Source organism: Oncorhynchus keta, chromosome 11 (assembly GCF_023373465.1).
Source record: "Oncorhynchus keta strain PuntledgeMale-10-30-2019 chromosome 11, Oket_V2, whole genome shotgun sequence".
In the NCBI taxonomy this organism is placed as follows: domain Eukaryota; kingdom Metazoa; phylum Chordata; class Actinopteri; order Salmoniformes; family Salmonidae; genus Oncorhynchus; species Oncorhynchus keta.
In genome coordinates, this window is record NC_068431.1 from 20581536 (window position 1) to 20601786 (window position 20251).

Genomic DNA, 20251 nt, shown 5'->3' on the forward strand with positions numbered 1-20251 from the left:
CTCCAGCATCTTCACAAGGTCCTTTGCTGTTGTTCTGGGACTGATTTGCACTTTTCGCACCAAAGTACGTTAATCTCTAGGAGACAGAATGCGTCTCCTTCCTGAGCGGTTTGACAGCTGCGTGGTCCCATGGTGTTTATACTTACGTACTATTGTTTGTACAGATGAACGTGGTACCTTCAGTTGTTTGGAAATTGCTCCCAAGGATGAACCAGACTTGTGGTGGTCTACAAAAAAAAATTCTGAGTTCTTGACTGATTTCTGTTGATTTTCTCATGATGTCAAGCAAAGAGGCACTGAGTTTGAAGGTAGGCCTTGAAATACATCCACAGGTACACCTCCAATTGACTCAAATGATGTCAATTCGCCTATCATAAGCTTCTAAAAGCTATGACATTATTTTCAGGAATTTTCCAAGCTGTTTAAAGGCACAGTCAACTTAGTGTATGTAAACTTCTGACCCACGGGAATTGTGATACAATGAATTTTAAGTGAAATAATGATGGAAAAATGGCTTGTGGCATGCACTTTGTGACTTGGCAAACCTATAGTTTGTTAACGAGATATTTGTGGAGTGGTTGAAAAACTAGCTTTAATGACTCCAACCTAAGTGTATGTAAACTTCCGACTGTGTGTGTCATCCTTTTATTAGGTATAGATGATTCAGCCCATCTCATTGAATAGATTCCAAGTTTTATCCCCGGGCATTAGAAGACAATTATCAATTATCAATAATTGTCAATTATTTTCTAATCTACTTTGAGGCCGTAATGTAACTTTGTCAGGTTGAAACCAATGGAAATTGACAGTCGACGTCGATAGTGCTCCCCATTTATTGCATTATTTGGCGTAATGCCGTTATCAGCAGTATCGATTCAAACATGGATCACTCCTGTAGTGCATAACCCGGGCACTCAATGGAATGTGATGTAGGCGATATTGTTATTTGGAGACCTAGCCTCCCTCCTTTTTCGTGCTGGCAGTGTCAGACAATCAGATCCTTTGTTGTTGAATATGATGTGGCTACTGCTAGCTAGCATGAGGACTAAAATGGCCTTTTTCCAGGAAAACAAGCAGTATATCAATTATTTCGATGGAGCAACGTGGATAAAAATACAATTTTGCGTGCAGTGGCATATGCCATCCCTGCATTGAGCTATGTTTTCTGACCCATATCTCGCGTCGGCTCCGCTTTGTATTAATGTTAACATGATTGCATTTTGACCTCAGTGCAGCTGAAGTAGGGTAGGGACAGTATCTGCTGGCAACATGGAAGTTAACCCTGTATTCGCATCAATGGTCATGGGCAGTGGTGATTGACATTTAGAGGCTTGGCTATTTGTTTAATTAATAGAATGGCCACAGAGTATGTCCCCTCCCAGACACTTGCTTCAGAAGGCAAGCTATTCACAAAGCATCACTTCTCTCGTGTACTCGCATCTACATACATGCAAGTCAACAGGTTAATTAGCTGTAGCATTTGATATAGCTGCCACTCGTCAGTGGAACATTCAGACAGCGGTCCACTGGCAATGGCCTCCAGTGGGAGGGTGGCATTGGACCCCTCTTTCTGCAAATTTTACACTCAGCAGCTGCACACCTCACAAGGGGAGAGGTCAGTTGTCACTAGATCTCACTGGGGCTAAGGCAAGTAACAGAGGCAGCTCTCCAGTGTAAAATGGTCAGTAAAACCTTTTCATAAAATTTAAGTTACACACTGATAAATATTACCAGTGGGGAACATTACCTGTAAGTTGTTATGAACTGTTATGAACTCTGGTGTGGTGGTAGAGGTTATGAAGCTGTGTGATATCAGGACTGAATTAAGAGACACCTGGCTGAGATAAGTGGATGCTATTCAACAAGCCTGGTGAAAGCCTTGTCAGTCCGGATAGTTTTTTTTACATGTTTGTTGATGAAAACCTATTTTAGACTCTCTTATGTGATGTGGGAATGTTGGATGTGTATTCATGTTGTTGTTTGAGGGAGTCCTTCAGACAAAACACACACAAGTGCAGACATTTGTCAGTCTGGTCACTCTGATGTGATCATTTACATTTGGTTTATATTTTTGTGTTTGTCCATGTAATAGTGTGAGAATGTGTGGCTCTACATATGTGTGCATGTGTTTGTGCGTGACGTGAGTACGTGTTTGTGCGTGACGTGAGTGCATGTGTTTGTGCGTGACGTGAGTGCATGTGTTTGTGAGTGACGTGAGTGCATGTGTGTGAGAGACAGGTAGAAACGGAGGGAGACAACGAGACATAGAGAAAAACTGATAGATAGACCATTTCTGTGTGAATGTGGTGTGTTGATTAGGGAGGGCCCCCCTGATGATTCACGAGGCGTTCACACTACGGCCTTTCTTTAGACTGTCTCTGCCTGTTGCCATGGAAACTACCATCTCCTTTATACCGGCCTCGCCTTCGGGGGTCACCCTTGTCCTTCATGTAAATAAATACTAAACAATAAAAGATAACTGGACAGAGAAGTCTAACCATGTGATAACTTCCAGTCCTCAAATATGATGATAAATAATTTGCTGATTCAGAATTCCTTGGCTCTCCCTGGCCTATTGATTTCCATGAAACCAAATCTCTCTCAGCTCGCCGTTGATATCAGAGTGATAAAACTGGATTATTATGCCTGGCTGTCACACCTTCCAACCCAATAGCCTGTTCTCGCCAGTGTGCATCAATCAGAGTAGGTTTGAAATTAAAAAGGACATTGCCATGGTGAGGCAGAGGAGGGGATGAAGGGCAGGTGGCACTTACCGTCCTCGGGGACTGTTTTTTTTTTTTTTTTTTTTTATGTATTAAAAGGAAATGGAATGTTTTTGGCCCTAGGGTTTCACCTCTTTAGAGTCTGCCACCCCTGTTACTCCTTGGTGCACCCAAATTAAAGTTTCAGGGGAGAGTTCACCAGGAGACATCTTAGGAATCGATCGGCTTCGCATTTCGTATAGTTGATCCCCCCAAAAAAAAAAAAAAAAAACTATGCATATTGTGGATTGGGCTCAGCAGTTGTTGAGTAGTAGTTTTCTCTAAATTAAGCAGTGACCACAAGATGTGCCAAAAGAGAATGGATCAACTTTAGTTCACTTCCAGGTGCCTTATTGTGTAACTCCCCAAGAAGCAATGGTATGGTTATGTTGATCCCTGGGAATAATTGTACACTATGTAGGGAATTTTCCTGGCTTGCCAGAGTCCTTGTACGGCCAAACGCTATGCCACGCCCACGGATGTTAGTTTCTTCACCACAATGAGTCTGGATCTGGGTACCCCCTTGACGATTTCTAGAACACAAACACATTCTAACCTTTCTGATTGGTTACAGAAACCGTTGGAGATGGGCCAGAGCCAAAACACTTGGGTAAAGCGTAATTTTGAAAATCTGTCTTTAGCTTTGATACTCTGATTGGTTTGAGATGATCTAATCACAGATGACTTTGTTTTGTACAACACCCCTCATTTTGACATCACCACAAACAACTTCAACGATGGTAGTCTCAGACTAAAGTATGTAGCGAACATAAAGCAGTGGAAGAAATCAGTTTGAGTCGTCAGGCAAGTAGGGAATAGGGTTGCTGGTTTTCCAGACACAGCCCTAGTCTTAGCCTGTTAGCTTGTCTGTATTCATAAGTGTGTCACTACCACTTCCAGTGATTTGCAACCTTTCTGTTGTGCTTTGATTAGAGAATTGACCTGTTAGAGGTCGGTCCGTCAGCAGGCCGAGATGGCCTGTATCCAACTCTCTCCAGTAACCCTCAGGAGTAGGTCGGAAACCTAAAAATAAAGCCCAAACCAAATCACCACTGCTTGCTAAAGTTCCCCAGAAAAAAAGCTTAAAATAACACAATAAAACATGTTCATCAGTTAAAATGATAAGGTGACTGAACTAATATCACACTGTTCTTGATTCCCATGACCACTACAATTACAGTATTCTACGCTCTACCTCCCGTGTCTTTTAAGTGGATCGATACAACATGATTCTCATTATCAGACTCATCCTCTGCCAATACACTGCTTGTTTCCTCCATTTCGTTCATGCACCAACCCCTTTGGCCACGGCCGTGCAGTTGAGTAGATTTACTGTGTCACGGGGCAGCCGCTCAATGGGATAATGTCATCTTGTTTACAGATTTATCTGAATTGTCAACAGAGATGGCTTGCATGGCCCGGCGCTTATTGATTCCCACTGAGTTATATCAGAGAGGACCAAGTGCTCTCAGATTTGGGGTTTCATATTTGCGGTCGACTGGTCGTCCATCAGTCTGTGTTAGACTAAGCAATCCACAGGGCCGAACAACACATTAGAACAGGATGACAAAGGATGATTTCATGAAATCCCTCATGAAATCTAATCAAACCACCTTCAAATTATTTCAGACACTCCAACAACCATAATGAGAAGAAAAAGGCTAAATGAACCATACCCCCCAACCAGCGTGTTTCACTGTCATTTGTCATTCAAACCTCCTGTGAGCTTGTTGCACGTCTGTCTCTGACCTCGAGTCCAGGCCATCTGCCATCTGTTGTAGGGGATAGTTGTATGTTCTACTTAGCCAATTTTGACCCGACTGATCCTGATTGCTCTGTGAAACATAAGCTTTCACCAATCATATCAAACAATGTTTTCTCACTTACTGACCTCTGGGTAAAAGGTTAATGTGGGGTAATTGATATACTCACATCTTCCTGGCCTCCCAAGTGGTACACTGTTCTAAGGAAGTGAACAGGCTGAGGCACGACTCCTATTTAAATTAATGTCCTTTCTCTTTTTGGTAATTTATTCTTGGCACAGAAAATAGAGGCCCACAACTGATGACAGCACCAAACAGAGATCACTGAATTCAGTTAATTTCAAAACACTGCAGAGAGCAACCCCACACACATACACTTGTCAGCCTCCAGCGACAATCCCAGTCACATTAAACCATAAAATCCCAGTCACATTAAAGCCTGGAGTTTGTTAAACGGTATTTGCACTTGGATTTAAACTGGTGACATGAAAATAGAACTCTTTGGCCATGCACACCACCATTGGCATCTAAAGAAGGATGCAGAAAATAACTTCACACCTGTTGAAAAATATGGTGGTGTATCTGTTTTGGGGTGTTTTGGGGCTATTTTGCTTCCACTGGTCCTGGGGCCCTTGTTAAGGTTAATGGCATTTGGCCCGTAAATTGATCTTCCAGCAAGACAATAACCCCAAGCACTAATCAAAATCCATAAAGAAATGGTTCATTGACCACAAAACCCACATTTTGCAATGGCCATCTCAGTCTCTGGTCTTGAACCCCATTGAAAACCTGTGGTTTGAATTGAAGAGGGCAGTCTAAGGGCAGACAAATTATACCAGGGATCTGGAAAGATTCTGTTTGGAGGAATGGTCTAAGAACCCTCCCAACGTGTTCTCCAATCTCATAAAACATTGTAGAAAAAGACTCAGTGTCGTTATCCTCGCAATGGGAAGGTGTTAAGTATGGAAAACAGGGGTGCCAATCATTTTGGCATTTAAAAAAAAATGTATTACTTGATAAACAAAATCTCTTACTCTGAGCAATTATATTAGTGTAAAATAATATAATTTTCCTTATTTTTTTGCATCCAATATTGCTCAGTATTTTATACAGTATGTTTTGTTCATCTTTATCAAAAATTGGCTATATATATATATATATATATATATATATATATGTGTAATATTCAGAGAAGGCTGAATTGTAGGAGAATCACAGCTGTGGCATGGATCATGGATGGGGGCTGCCCTCTCGTTCCCTCCGGGGCTGTCCATGGCTCTTTCACGTCAGGACGTAATGGAGATGGATGAGTGGGGTGTCCGGAGTTGGGCAGGCTAGGAAATGGGAGCGAGGGTGCGGCTGGAACGAGGAAGAAAGACCCTGCTTATCCTGTCACAGAGGAACAGAGGAGAGCTGAGGTGTGACAGCTGGAATAGGCCTACAGGGGAGACGGCTGTGTGTGTCACTGTCTCTCTCCCATCAATCTCTCGCTCACTCCCTCCCTCCATCCCTCCATCACCCCACCACAATCCCGTATCTCACACACTGTGAGCAAGCTGGCTAGAGCTGGTCAGGCTTGTCACTGGCTAGTGGAAAGAGTATTAAAACTATCCAAAAGAGTCCAGGTGTGATTTGACATCTAATGTAGCAATATTTGGTGCCGTTTGTGATCTTTTGGACATGTTTTTGTTTTTATTGTTGTTGTTGTGACACATTTTACATTGGATATTTGGTGGCATCAGTTTCATTACACACTGTCATTGCCAATGTTGCGGAGATGAGTCGGTAATGGTTGCTCATGGTCACGTGCTGCTGTTCCAGTTTCAACTGTCGGTCATGGTTGCTCATGGTCACGTGATGATGGTCATGCTGCTGCTCCAGTTTCAACTGTTCTGCCTGAGGCTATGGAATCCTGACCTGTTCACCGGACGTGCTACCTGTCCCAGAACTGCTGTTTTCTCTCTCTATCGCACCTGCTGTCTCTAACTCTGAATGATAGCTATGAAAAGCCAACTAACATTTACTCCTGAGGTCCTGACCTGTTGCACCCTTTACAACCACTGTGATTATTATTATTTGACCCTGCTGGTCATCTATGAACATTTGAACATCTTGGCCATGTACTGTTATAATCTCTACCCGGCACAGCCAGAAGAGGACTGGTCACCCCTCAGAGCCTGGTTCCTCTCTATGTTTCTTCCTAGGTTCCTGCCTTTCTAGGGAGTTTTTTCTAGCCACCGTGCTTCTACATCTGCATTGCTTGCTGTTTGGGTTTTAGGCTGGGTTTCTGTATAGCACTTTGTGACATCAGCTGATGTAAAAAGGGCTTTATAAATACATTTGATTGTTTGATTGATGAGGTAGCACTGCCTGCGACTTCAAAATAGAGAATTTCCTCTTGGTCTAACAGTCAAGACGTTGGTTTCTCTTGTGGGAGATCCGTGTTCAGATCCCACCGTGACACCAATCTCTCAGAAATGTGATGACAGAAACAAAAGTGCAACATTGTTACTGATTTGTTTCACAATTTCAAGTTGAATAGCGGAGGTGCATAAAGATGACAGATCCCATGCACTTACCACAATTTCCTAAGTTTGGTGTATTGTGCATTTCTCTCCATTATTCTTTTTTTTGTATCGTCCTTAGCAGAGTATACATCCCAATTTTAGCTCCAAGATGTCAGCAATAAAAATTAAAAAAAAAGTAGATTTATTGCCGTAGTTTAAAAACTATGAATAGTGCTTAAATAATGTCCTCATATCTGAATTCTGCCATCTTTATGCACGTTCGCCATTGAGGATTCACAAATATAACCAAGTTTGAGTTGTCATTTACCTCCAGCTCATCAGATAGAAGTGGCACAATGACTCACTGTTAGTCATCATTAATTATAGGAACAGAACATCTAGTCATTGCTGTGATTACCTGATAGAGGTGGTTTGCTCCCAAACACAAAATCTGTTTTCCTCTGTCTGGGATATTTGTCCGTGTACTGTAGGGTATTATTAATAACATGTTTTTTTCTTCTAAATGAGACGTCACCTGGAACAGGTGTGATTTTAAAGAAAGCAAAGTTGATGTGATTGTAAACTGCTGGCATGTTTAGTACTGGTTCTGTTTTTTTTCTCGTTTTTTTTAATAATTATAAAACATTGCACCCACAACCCTATTACTCTCAACTTTGATTCAACCAAAACATTGTTTGATTCATTTTCCCATGGATAAATCTCACTCAAAAAAGACATAAAAATGTGTATGGTTAAACTCTTAATAATGTATCTAAAAAAATAAATGTACTATTTATTAAAAGCTTACCTTAATTATATTTCCTATTTCATTCCACAGCCATATAATGCATCTCAGTGTATTGTTCTTTGGTTTCAAATCCAACTCCTATACAATAATTATCCACCATTTCCCATGTTGAATGGCATTGACCTTGTGCCACTGCAGTCAAAGGTAGTTTGAGGTAATGAATCTGCTCCAGGGTGAAGCTTCCCCACATACAGATCTAGGATCAATTTCCCCTTCCTCAATCCTAACCTTAACCATCTGTGGGGAAATGCAAAACTGACCCAAGATCGGCGTCTTAGGGCCAATTTACACCAATTCATCCTCAACCTAAATGTTCTCTGTAGATCTCTTAGCTAATGAAGTGGAATGAGTAGTTGATGATCATGTCAATTGGTCAATACTTGGTTAAGGATGAATGGGAGGGCCACTAGCAGGTTGACTTGTACAGTAAAAGGATAGGCGGTGTCAAGTGTGATACAGTGACCAAAGCTTGATACACAGATCTAAGCCCAGTTAAGTTTCTTCCCTTTAAAACCTCTTAGAACCACCCATCCCGGATCCGGTATATTTGTTATCAGCAACGCTGAGTAGCATAGCGCAACAGTCAAATAATATTACTAGAAAATATTCATATTCATGAAATCACAAGTGAAATATAGTGAAACACAGCTTAGCCTTTTGTTAATCACCCTGTCGTCTCAGATTTTGAAATTATGCTTTTGTCACGGCTTTCTTACTGGGAAGGAGAGGCAGAACAAAACGCAGCGTGGTTATGGTTCTTTCATAAGAAAACTCAAACATGAACAAACTACAAAACAATAAACATGAAAACCGTAACAGTCCCATGTGGCACTAACACAGGAAACAATCACCCACAAAATACCCAAAGAATATGGCTGCCTAAATATGGCTCCCAATCAGAGACAACAATAAACACCTGCCTCTGATTGAGAACCAATCCAGGCAACCATAGACTTACTTAGACACCTAAAAGAACACAACCCCATAAATCTACAAAAAAACCCTAGACAAGACAAAACACATAAATCACCCATGTCACACCCTGGCCTAACCAAAATAATAAAGAAAATAAAGATAACTAAGACCAGGGCGTGACAGCTTTACAGCGAAAGCAATACAAGTGTTTGTGTAAGTTTATCGATAGCAGAACAAAACAATAAATACACCTAGCATCAGGTAACTTGGTCACGAAAATCAGACAAATTCCAAATTATATCCATAATGTACACAGAAACATGTCAAACGTTTTTTCTAATCTATCCTCAAGGTGTTTTTCAAATATCTATTCGATAATATATCAACCGGGACAGTTGGCTTTTCTCTAGGACCGGGAGTAACAATGGCCTCTTCTCTCTTTTGCACACAAGAGCAAGAGCTCTGAGAGCCCCCACCTGTCCACTTACGCAATGTGGCCGTTCACGCTCATTCCTCAAAATAAAAGTCTGAAAATATGTCTAAAGGCTGTTGACACCTTAGGGAAGCCATAGAAAAAGGAATCTGGTTGATATCCCTTTCAATGGGCAATAGGGATGCATAGGAACACAGGGTCTCAAAATAAGAGTCACTTCCTGATTGGATTTTTCTCAGGCTTTCGCCTGCAATATCAGTTCTGTTATACTCACAGACAATATTTTTACAGTTTTGGAAACTTTAGAGTGTTTTCTATCCTAAGCTGTCAATTATATGCATATTCTAGCATCTGTTTACTTTGGGAACGTTATTTTTCCAAACATAAAAATAGTGCTTCAAGAGGTTAAGTGGGCCACCTAAAAATGGTGCACTCGTTCAGTCCCACTCAAGGGTTTAAAACAATTGGGATGGTGTATGAATTTGCTAAAGGGAGTTTCCACTATATCTCAATCCAGTCATTTTACATCCACAAATGTGAGTTTACGAGTGCACACTGGGAGAAGGCGGGAAAACACATTTGGGTTCTAGTCCTGGATCTCTCATCGTGTTTGAGAACTAAAGGTTCTAAACCCCATGTTATTTACAGGGTTTGTTGTTTATTCATCTAAACACAGAACTATAGACCTTTTCAGCTTCAATTGCGATTTTAAGCATGCTGGGCTCCCAAACAGACCTGCACTTCATCACTAACATTCTGAGAAGATAATGACTGGTGTTTTCTGATTTCGATCCACCCAAAGCTGTAAACAAGGTCATAGAAAGCCATTCTGACAAAGCAAAAGGCACTCATTATTGAAAGCAAAACACATCCTATGTGGCATTTTTGCTAATAGAATCAGCTTCCACTTTGATAGCTCATCGTAAGTGGCCAAACACGGTCCGCACTCCTGTTTTAGATGTTACCTAATCGGCGTGTCATCAACCTTGCTCAATAGCATTGTTTTCCATAAAGTGTCAGAGTAATTCATGTAATTGAAAATGTGTGATAATAGAACTGTGAAAATCACTGAGCCACTCATGATGAAATGGAACCCATTTGTGTCCACACCGCCCCATAAAAGTAACTTTGTTTTAGGAAACCATCTCATTTACATTTAAGTAAACATATCAAACATATTAATTGTTTTTTGATATACATTTTTCCCCGTCAGACTAAATGAACAGATTTTCTAGTTTCTCTTACACAAGATATTTACCCCAAGGTGGCACCACAGGTATCAGAGTGGTGTGGCTGAAACCTAACCAGGTAAAACTCCGGACCGTATACAGTATGTTGGGACCTGAGTTTTCTAATCAGGTCACATGTTGGTTTTTTTAACTCCTTGAAAAACTCCTGGCCTTGGGAAAGATGTCAAACTGCATTAACCTTGTAGGACTAGGGGGATTCCTATGCACAGAGAGATAAAGCAACATGATTGGAGAATAAAACTCACAGGGCTGAGTTTGTTTTATGCAGGTTTGCATCGTGTAGTCATGCCTTATGCAATTTTAGGCCTAATTAAAATTATTAACTCACAGTCTATGTCAGGTATTGTGTTTAATGATTAATTCCAGTTAAAAATTGTGGATTTAAAAAGTCTAGGTAGTCTAGTCAGCCCAAGTGTGAATATAAAACAAATTTGATCCCATTCACATTTTCTCACAAACAAATGGACTGTATATGTGACCACTTTGTTTACCTTGGCCAGAGAGACAGGGCGCATAGTAGGCTAGAGACTATCCAGCTGCTGTTGTTAGTAGCCTGCAGTTGATCAGACTGAAAAATGTGCCAGTTTCCAATGAAATACAGCATTTCAGATTGCTAATGCATTTGGAATGTATTCAGACCCCTCGACTGTTTCCACATTTTGTTATGTTACAGCCTTATTTTAAAATTCATTACATTTTTCCCCCTCATCAATCTACACACAATACCCCATAATGACAAAGCAAAAACAGGTTTTTAGAAATTGTTTAAAAAAGTAACTATTCAGACCCTTCACTCAGTACTTTGTTGAAGCACCTATGGCAGCGATTACAGCCTATAGTTTTCTTGGGTATGACACTACAAGCTTGCCACACCTGTATTTGGGGAGTTTCTCACATTCTTCACTGCAGATCCTCTCAAGCTCTGTCAAGTTGGATGGGGAGCGTCACTGCACAGCTATTTTCAGGTCTCTCCAGAGATGTTAGATCGGGTTCAAGTCTGGGGTCTGGCTGGGCCACTCAAGGACATTGAGACTTGTCCCGAAGCCACTTCTGTGTTGTCTTGGCTGTGTGCTTAGGGTCTTCATCCTGTTGGAAGGTGAACCTTCGCCCCAGCCTGAAGTCCTGAGCTCTCTGGAGCAGGTTTTCATCAAGGATCTCTCTGTACTTTTCTCAGTTCATCTTTCCCTCGATCCTGACTCGTCTCCCAGTCCCTGCCACTGAAAAACATCCCCGATGTTGCCACCACCTTGCTTCACCGTGATGCTGCCACCACCTTGCTTCACCGTATTGATGGTGCCACGTTTCCTCCAGACGTGACGCTTGACCTTCAGGCCAAAGACATCCATTTTGGTTTCATCAGACCAGATAAGTTTGTTTCTCATGGTCTGAATGTTCTTTAGGTGCCTTTTGGCAAACTCCAAGTGGACTGTCATGTGCCTTTTACTGAGGAGAGCTTCTCTACCATGAAGGTCTGATTGGTGGAGCGCTGCATTGGTAGAGCGCTACAGAGATGGTTGTCCTTCTGGAAGATTCTCCCAGGAACTCTGGAGCTCTGTCAGAGTGAGCATCGGGTTCTTGGTCACCTCCCTGACTAAGGCCCTTCTCCCCCGATCGCTCAGTTTGGCCAGCTCTAGGAAGAGTCTTTGTGGTTCCAAACTTCTTCCATTTAAGAATGATGGAGGCCACTTTGTTCTTTGGGACCTTCAATGCTGCAGAAATGTTTAGGTACCCTTTCCTAAATCTGTGCCATGACACAATCCTATCTCAGAGCCCTTTGACCTAATGGCTTGGTTTTTACTCTGACATGTACTGTCAACTGTGGGACCTTATATAGACAGGTGTGTGCCTTTCTAAATCATGTCCAATCAATTGAATTTACCACAGGATGATCAATGGAAACAGGATGCACCTGAGCTCAATTTTCGAAGTCTCATAGCAAAGGGTCTGAGTACTTATGTAAATAAGGTACCTGGTTTTTTTATTAAATGTTTTACTTGCAAAAATGTCTAAAAACCTGTCTTCGCTTTGTCATTATTGGGTATTGTGTGTAGATTGATGGGCAAAAAAATATTCAATCAATTTTAGAATAAGGCTGTAATGTAACTCAATGTGGAAAAGTCAAGTGAATCGTTTCCGAATGCACTGTATGGGAGAGTTTTTGCTTGCGTCTGTCGGGTGTGATATGTTGTCGCGCTTGCTAAAGCCCCCTAAGATCTATGGGCTCTGGGCTGGGTTTCTACTCAGCTAACATATGGAATTATTTTAAGAAGGTCATATCAAGGATCATTTAGCTATTAGATTTTACATTTTAGGGCCTCTGTAAGTATAAAACTGAATATTTTCCAATTATTTGATTAGACGTTGAATTTGGCCTTACCGCTATTAGCCCACAGAAACACATTGAATAACATATTTATATATGGCAAAACAGAAGCTTGTGGGGATCGTAGAGCATAACTGAGTTTTGTAGGCCAAACTGTTCAGACGCTACATACATTTCCATGAGAAGACCGACTTTTCTCCTGGTCCACCGCAGATGCGGAAGACGACATTGGCCGATGCAGTGGACTGAGACGCAGCCCATGCAAAAAACAGATATTTCTAGCTTAAACAGACAGATCCGGATGGGGATTTTTTTATCATGCTAATTCGATTTCCATGGGGATGTGGAGATCAATAAATACCAGAGGAAAGTGGAGAGCACACCTTGAGTTTTGTGCCCGACCTGCTTTTTTTGTGAATCTGATAGGTCAAGACACGCAAACAGCCTGCAGCAGCACTCCAATGTGAAGGACTGAGAAATTGTGCATGAGTTGATAAATCATGAGGTAAATCGGTAAAAAAAAACAGCACTTTGCATTGACATATTTTAGTAAAATAATTTGAAAAGTGCTGTGGCAAATGCCTCCTCACGTTTTCTAGCGTCTGTATTGAGAACATTCTCTCTGAGTTAAAATAGTTTTTTTTTGCAGGGGAGACAAGATTGAAAAGGAAAGAATATGTCCTCATTCCTCTGGAAAAGCCACAAAACTAATGTCTATGCACCCTCGTCCAATTCAGATGTTCTATTCATTTCATAACCGTGCCTTTGCCACCCGTTTAATTCAACAGTAACAACAGAAGATGAGAAAGAACCCCAAGTGCGTTACACTGACAGCAGATACATGTCCTCTCTAAATATATATACTGTAGGTTTTAATCTGTACCACCACCTGTCCATAGGATAAATTGGTGACTGCTCAGTGAGGTTTCCAATATTGCTGCTGCAATTTAGATATGCCCCTCATGAGTGAAATGTAATTATCATTTGTTGTACAAAGGCCCATGTTTTCCCCCCACATCTCAGTCAATTACACACACAGACAAGGAAACTCATTTCACACTGCACAAGCTCAATGTAAATAGATGTACTGTACAGCGCACAAATGAGAACGTTGGATGAGTGTGATTGCATAAGCACTGTTCTTATACACACAATGTTGAGAACATGCTGGAACAGGAACCTTTTGAGAGCTCCTGCGGTCATACTGGGGATTGTATTGATTTTAATTTGCAACTGAATGAAGTGCTCAAAAAGAGGACAGAATCGTTCCAGATAATTAGCGAGCCCTCGAGGTGTTATGGGAGGTAGAGAGGAGCTCGCTGAGAAGAGGATGAAAGAACAATCTCTAACACTTCCCATGTACAAGCTGTATAGTCCCTGTTTTTATACGCAGTGTATTGTATAACTTGCTATCACCATTCATAAGACATCATCTGGGTCTCCTATAACTGCCTGTATATGTGCATAATTGTTTTAAAGGCAAGAAGGCAGGCGGTTCATGAAGTGTTATTGACACATCAGAATTTTATTTTATTTCAGCAGAAATAAATAAATTACTTAGAAAACGTTTTTATCCAAATGGACTTACAGTACAGCGAGTGCATACATTTTTTGTATGTTAAACCCACAACCGTGTGTCACGTTCTGACCTTACTTCGTTTGTTTTTGTCTTTGTTTTAGTATGGTCAGGGCGTGAGTTGGGGTGGGCAGTCTATGTTTGTTTTTCTATGTTGGCTTTTGAGTTCGGCCTAGTATGGTTCTCAATCAGAGGCAGCTGTCAATTGTTGTCCCTGATTGAGAATCATACTTTGGTAGCCTTGGTTTCACTTTTGGTTTGTGGGTGTTAGTTTCCGTGTGAGTGTTCGGGCCACACGGTACTGTTTCGTTTTGTTCACATTGTTTATTGTTTTGTTCCAGTGTTCAGTTTGTTTATTAAAAAGACATGAACACTTACCACACTGCACCTTGGTTCTCCTCTCCTTCCCCAGACGACAAGCGTTACAGATTTACTCCCATGTACACCTGTCTAACGGCTGGTCCGCCCCTATATATAGACCCCATGGCCGCGACACACGTTCTCTGTCATTTTCTCGGCAGACGTCCATATGGTTTGAGGTACAAACTTTCTGAAGATCGCTTGGTATGTCACTGGTAAGTGTAATATCTTGTGTGGAAGTATACTCACTGGCTGTTTGTAGCTGGCCACGTGGCCAGCCCCTCTTGAGTGCTCCACTCGCTGCACGCGGTTGATCTGTATCTTCCGCCTGTGGTTTGTCGTACTTGTGTTTCGTTACCGTTACACTATGACTCCATGTGCATCCATTAGTAGGGTGACGCTTGTTGCCACAAACTGTAATTTACCTTACACAACTTGCGGACTGGCTTGTTCTATGTGTCTGAGAGTTACTTAAACATGCTGCTCCCTGCGTCCTAGGCTGCTAATTACCCTGCACGTTATTTTTCTTGTTCTTTCCTCTACAGAGTGTAAGAGTATCATGGTGGGCTTTCCAATACGTTGAGGCATCAACTTTGGAGTTCCTTAACAGAGTTACTCCATCATATGGTGCTGTTTTTACTGCTTGGATATTAAACCGGCTAGGTAATATTGTATTTGGCGTAAAACAAAAAACAAATAAATCAAATCCATTACCTGGTTGCTGTTTTTTTTGTCTGCCTGTTTTTCCCACACAGGTCTTCCCTGTTTTTTTGCAGAGGTACAGGGTAATTTATCCCTCACCGGGTTCCTATTCCTCCAAGCGGGTCACGACATATGCTCTCCCAGGGCATCGGACCCCTGCTCCGTGGCCTTGCTGGCTTGGCTAAGCTTATGGCTTCCCTTTGTGACTGGTGTGATGGTGGCATTCCCCCTGGAGATCCACATACCTCCTATATGCATTGCCTGTGTTTGAGCCATGTGGAGAGGGCGGCGGAGCGCCCTACTGGATGCCTGTTTTGTGTGGTGTTCTCAGAACGCCTGCGCCTGGCGCGATTGGAGGCCATGCATGAGTGGGTCGACCAGGCTCGGGCTCAGGCTGGGGACGAGCTCCCTCCCTCAGGAGTGGTGCGCCAGTGAGCTGTTAGTCCCTCTACAGGGCCAAGTAGCCTTCCCAGGAAGCGTAGCCAGAGCCACCGAAGGCAGAGCCCATCTGCTGCCAGTCCTGGACGGAGGCAGGAGTCGGACCACTGGGACCACCTTCAATGGAGGGTGCATGCCCTGCGTCAGGAGTTTGAGAGCTTCGATGGCGACAACAGCCATTCTCTGTTGGCCAGTGACAGGCTGTTCCTGGGGGACTATGCTAGCACTGTTCACCACCGTGAGCGGGGCTACCAGGCTGACAGGCCATCAGAAGCTGGCAGCGGGGCTTCATCGCCCCCAGGGTCTCGAGAGGCTATGAGGAGCCTACTCACTCGGGTAACCACTACACTGGACATCAAACTGGTGGACAGTGATGATTCTCCATCTGTCCCCATCTCGTCTGAGTTCCGTGAGGCCTTGCAGGAGAGCTGGGGCTCTGCCAGGGGGCGCTTCCGACTCTCTCCTGCCCTAGTTGCCAATCAGTCGCCACTGAAGACACCTGCTCCTTTTCCCTGACCCAATCACATCCCCTTTCCCTTGGTTTAAAAACCCAGTCAGTTGTTTTCCCAAACTCTCTTCTCTCTCTCTCCCCTTCTCTTTGTAAGGAGCTATCTCTCTTTAGTTTGGTGCCTACATCTCACTTTGTCTGTAATTATGTGAGTATGTATTGTTGTGGTTCATGACTGTTTGTTTGTTGGTGGGAAAAAGAGGTACAAAGCCAAGTCGCCCATGGGCATACATTACCCGTAGGAAAACTTTGTCCAAGTACCCTAGTTAGAACTGGGCGGACCACCCACTGTATTTTATTGGTTAGTTAGCTGGCAGTGCTTGAGGCAGGTAAGACTAGCTTAGGGGTTTTTGGATATTTATTATTTCTTTCCTTGGGTCCAGCTCCCCCCTATTACTGTGTGTTTAAATAATAAACCATTAGTGTTTGACAGTAAATTTAAGTTGTCTGTGGTTATTGGTTTCGGTGGTGGAGTTTAAACACTTGATCGATGTATATATCATAGAAGAGTGTAATTGTTTTTAGGTCAACTGTTTTTAGTCAAGACGTTTGTGTTTTTAATGTACAATGTTTTTGTTGTACTGTATGTGTATTTATAGTTTTATTTAATGTTGTGTTAGTGTATGTAAATAGTTTTGTCTGAAACGTTGTTCCCTCTGATGTTATTGGACCAGGTCTCTCTTGGAAAAAAACCTGTATAAATAAAGGTCAAATTTAAAATTTTAAAATAATTCTCACTGTTCCTTTTCACTATTATGATTTGTAATCAAATTTTATTTGTCACATACACATGGTTAGCAGATGTTAATGCGAGTGTAGCAATGCTTGTGCTTCTAGTTCCGACAATGCAGTGATAACCAACAAGTAATCTAACTAACAATTCCAAAACTACTGTCTTATACACAGTGTAAGGGGATAAAGAATATGTACATAAGGATATATGAATGAGTGATGGTACAGAGCAGCATACAGTAGATGGTATCGAGTACAGTATATACATATGAGATGAGTATGTAAACAAAGTGGCATAGTTAAAGTGGCTAGTGATACATGTATTACATAAGGATGCAGTCGATGATGTAGAGTACAGTATATACGTATGAATAATGTAGGGTAAGTAACATATAAGGTAGCATTGTTAAAAGTGGCTAGTGATATATTTACATTTCCCATCAATTCCCATTATTAAAGTGGCTGGAGTTGGGTCAGTGTCAATGACAGTGTGTTGGCAGCAGCCACTCAATGTTAGTGGTGGCTGTTTAACAGTCTGATGGCCTTGAGATAGAAGCTGTTTTTCAGTCTCTCGGTCCCAGCTTTGATGCACCTGTACTGACCTCGCCTTCTGGATGATAGCGGGGTGAACAGGCAGTGGTTCGGGTGGTTGATGTCATTGATGATCTTTATGGCCTTCCTGTAACATCGGGTGGTGTAGGTGTCCTGGAGGGCAGGTAGTTTGCCCCCGGTGATGCGTTGTGCAGACCTCACTACCCTCTGGAGAGCCTTACGGTTGAGGGCGGAGCAGTTGCCGTACCAGGCGGTGATACAGCCCGCCAGGATGCTCTCGATTGTGCATCTGTAGAAGTTTGTGAGTGCTTTTGGTGACAATATGAGATATGTTACAGGTCTCGGTTCCATCCCCCTAGACTGCAGGGCCAAAGGGATTCGTAACAACTGGACCATGCAGTTATGTTGCGGTCTCATAGTCACTCGGCCTCCAGGAGGACCCGACCATGATAGTTGCCATGGTCCTCCCGGACCGGGAGATTATAGGATGGAACCCGCGACTGAAGCCGGGAGCCCCAGAGTCTTTGATGCGGACTTGAAAGCCACATATGGGTCCCTCTGCTCTCTTACTAATGCGGCCATGCTGCTGCAGGCCTACCTGCTGACTCTTTTGCCCCGGCTGCTGGAGGGCACTTTCCTCTGGAAAGCAATGGAGGTGTCTCGCCTGCTTTCCCTGATCCAGAGGGATGTGGCCCGTGCCAACGGACGGGCCATGGCGCAGGTGGTTACCTCCTGGCGTCATCTCTGACTGGCCCACTCCCGTCTGCCAGCTGCTCTCCAGAGCACATTTGCCACTCTCCCCATCACCCCAGGGCTGACGTTTGACCCAGGGGTTGATGACATTCTGGACCAGACCGATAAGGTTCGGAGGGACTGAGAGACCCTGAGATGGTTCATGCCGCCTCCTCAGGCCCCGGGTCCAAGGCAGACAGACCCACCTCCAAGGCAGTCGCCACCCACCTGCACCCGAGCGACAGTGAGGTCCCTCTCCTGCCCCATCGCCTCATGCTGAGAGAGATACAGCATGCGTTGGAGCAATTACCTGTCAACCGTCACCACCATAGAGACGTGCCTGGGGAACGAGGCGCTCGGGGCGCCAGAGGAGAGGCGGGCCCCGGCAGGACCACTGACACACCCTTCCCCGGCCTCGGCTAAGGGCAATGTGGTTAATGTGGGAGGAGGATGTGGAGTTCCCCTGGGTGTTGTCCACAATGCTCGAGGGGTACCGACTTCAATGCCGGTGCTGGCCCCCCGTCCTTCAGGGGCCTTTTTGTCACCACGGTGGCCGACCCCCTGAAGAAAACCCTGCGGCTAGAGATCTCCTCACTCCTAGACAAGGGTGCCATCCACAGGATTGAGACATCAGAATGGCTAGGTGGGTTCTACTCCAATTATTGTGTGGACCCCAAAAGAGACGGAGGGTTTCGACCGATTCTTGAACTCTGCAACCTCAATGGGTACTTGAAGGTAATGAGGTTACACATGCTGTCCCCAACCCACGTGTTGTAGGCTGTGTCCAGGGACCAGTGGTTTGTGAAGCTGGACCTGAGGGATGCTTACTTCCAGTAGCTCCGATTCGCATTCGAAAGGGCAGCTTACGAATTCATGGTTCTTCCCTTCGGCCTCTCCTTGGCAGCCCGCACTTTCACAAAGTGCATGGACGATGTCCTGGCACCTCTCATATCCCGAGGATTGTTGACCCTCAATTACCTGGACGATTAGCTGATTTGTGCCCCAATCAGGACCCAGGTCCTGTCAGACAGAGACATGCTCTTGACCCATATCGGCGGGCTCGGGCATTACTGTAAATGACAAGAAGAGTCGCCTGACGTCCACCAAGAGGGTGGCCTTCATTGGCATGGAATTGGACTCAGTCCTCATGAGAGCACGCCTGCCCACCAGAAGGGTTCAGGTGATCTTATCTATCTGGAGTGGTCTTTTCCAAGATGACAATGACCCCATCCACAGAGCATGAAAACTATGTCAACTGTATGACATGGCTGTCTGTCACCAGATCTCAACCCAACCCAACGCCCTATTTAGCCACTTTATGTTGGTGTTTCCTTTATTTTGGCGGTTACCTGTACATGAGAAAACAAGGATCAACAACACTGAAATATCTCCAATAGTCTCAGAGAGGAGGAATAGGTATACAAATATAATTAATAGAAAGGGGGTTTCCATTCAAGTCAATGATGGCATAATGGGTGGATTGCAGCCATTTAGAGTGTACCCTTTCCTGGATCAAAATTATACAGGTTAAGACAACGTTGTCACAAATATTGGTCCCAATGTTGCAAAGAGTTATGGGATATTAGAATCCCGTTGTCCTAACCTTCCAATCTTCAACCTAGAACCATACCAGGAAGTAAACGTTGGAAGTGTACCCTTCTATCTGTACTGTGATTGGTTGAGTCAACTCAACTGACATTACACAAAATACATTTCATTGCATGAGCCACATCAGTTAGCATCATTTGAATGAACATTCTATATTACCATGGCAATCCAGCATCAGTTGATAGAACATTCCCATATACCATGGAAAATTTGCATCACAGGTTTACCAGTCAAATTGCCATGGATAGAGCCTGTTATATTCATTCTATTTCTATGAGAATA

The 20251-nt window shown here is 43.3% G+C and overlaps 1 protein-coding gene and 1 long non-coding RNA gene across 2 annotated transcripts in view; both read left to right on the forward strand.

Moving 5' to 3' along the window:
- The window catches only part of LOC118389877 (double C2-like domain-containing protein beta), a 151509-nt gene that overhangs the window by 110370 nt on the left and 20888 nt on the right, over positions 1-20251 (forward strand). The gene's annotated exons all lie outside the window — the stretch shown is intronic.
- On the forward strand, positions 12491-16730 carry LOC118389885 (uncharacterized). Its single transcript, XR_004826863.2, has 3 exons — positions 12491-14912; positions 15243-15360; positions 15474-16730. It is a non-coding gene; the product is annotated as an uncharacterized LOC118389885 (long non-coding RNA).